Consider the following 1,549-nt stretch of genomic DNA (forward strand, 5'->3'; position numbering starts at 1 on the left):
AGCCCCAGGTTGGGGAGGGACTGTTCCCCCGGGGGGGAGGAGGGGAGACAGCAAGGGGTTGGGGGGCATGTGCTGGGCAGCTAATCAAGCAGAAGCCTTGCCCGGCTGCATTAGGGTGCCTTTGGTAGTGGCCAGCAGGCTGGGAGGCATGCTGTAGTGCTCCCCAGCTACCAGTATGGGTCACCGCAGGGGTCTGGCTGACTTTCTGGTTTCAAAAGTGAACATCAGTTCACGTTATTATCAGTTCAGTCTATGCAGTTCAGAGAACCTGCAAAGTTTATATCAGTTTAGCCTGGGATTTTTTTGACTATCTGTATATACATAGCCATTGTCTTTCAGTTGGAGGTCGGCTTCAAAATCACTGTATATGTTTTTTCAAGTTTTACCTTTGATCAATAGAAACATGATTAGCAGGTTAGCAGAGCTATCTAGGCTTTGGTATAAACTCTAATTATTGGCAGCATTCATTTATATACCAGTGCCCCCCCAAAAAGCAGGTTGAATAACACAAAACTTGATTTAGAATATTGACATTGCACCTAGAATTACTTTCTCTTATGCACGTCATGGAAAATTTCATGTCAGTTTAATTTTTACATAATTTTTTTCCATTTTGATGAGGCATACATTGCATTTTTACTCTTTAAAAATGTATTTTTGCCCCTGGAAGTCTGAAAAAAGTTAGAAATTGAGTGGAAATTTGGTATTTTTTTGATGCAGAAGTCTTTAATGAAAAGGAAAAGTTGAAAATTCAGTTTCTGTTATAAATAGGTTTTTTCTGTCAGAAAAAAATAGAACCTTTTAAACCAGCTGTAATTACAGTACTAACTTTTGTGTGCGTGTAGATAACTGTCTCTGTGTAATGCGGTTTATGTAACTGATCAAGCGAGTGTCTAGCTATAGCTATTTGCAGGTTGAACTACCTGAATTTTATCCTGACAGGAATCTCCTGAAATCTTTTTTGTTATCCGAGGATTGCTAAGATTCTTTAATTTAAAAAAAAAAAAAGGGTATTTTTACTTCACCTTTGTACTTCTTACTTGGGCCAAAACAACATGAAAGAACTTGATTGTGTGTGTGTGTGTGTGTGTGGGGGGGGTGTTATGTGTGTTAATAAATTCTTGCTAATTCACTGGAAAATGTGTAATTATAACTATTTTCATACAACAGATGGGGAAACTGAAACACGATGTGATTTGGCACAGAATTCTTGTGGGACTTTTGATCCATTTTAAAATCAAAGCCAGCACCATGGCCACAGGCCTATCTGTGCATCCATTTTTGACTTAAAAAAGCAAACCAGCAGAAACCATTTTGAGCAAAGGGGCTCTCTTTCTGCAGTCAGTGGTGGGAAGGGACACTGGAACTATTTGTCAGTCTTGACCCAAGGAAGAAGCTCCTGCTTTTTTTTTTTGTGTTAGAGATGTTGCTGTGCTTCTCAAGTGTCCCCACCTGGCTCAGTTACTTCAAAGATTGTTACTTTTAATGGAATTTCTCTCCATGTCCTTTCATACAAGTCTTTCTCATCTTTGCTTTTGTGTGCCTCCCC

Source organism: Alligator sinensis, unplaced genomic scaffold, assembly GCF_000455745.1.
Source record: "Alligator sinensis unplaced genomic scaffold, ASM45574v1 scaffold511_1, whole genome shotgun sequence".
NCBI classification, from domain to species: Eukaryota; Metazoa; Chordata; order Crocodylia; family Alligatoridae; genus Alligator; species Alligator sinensis.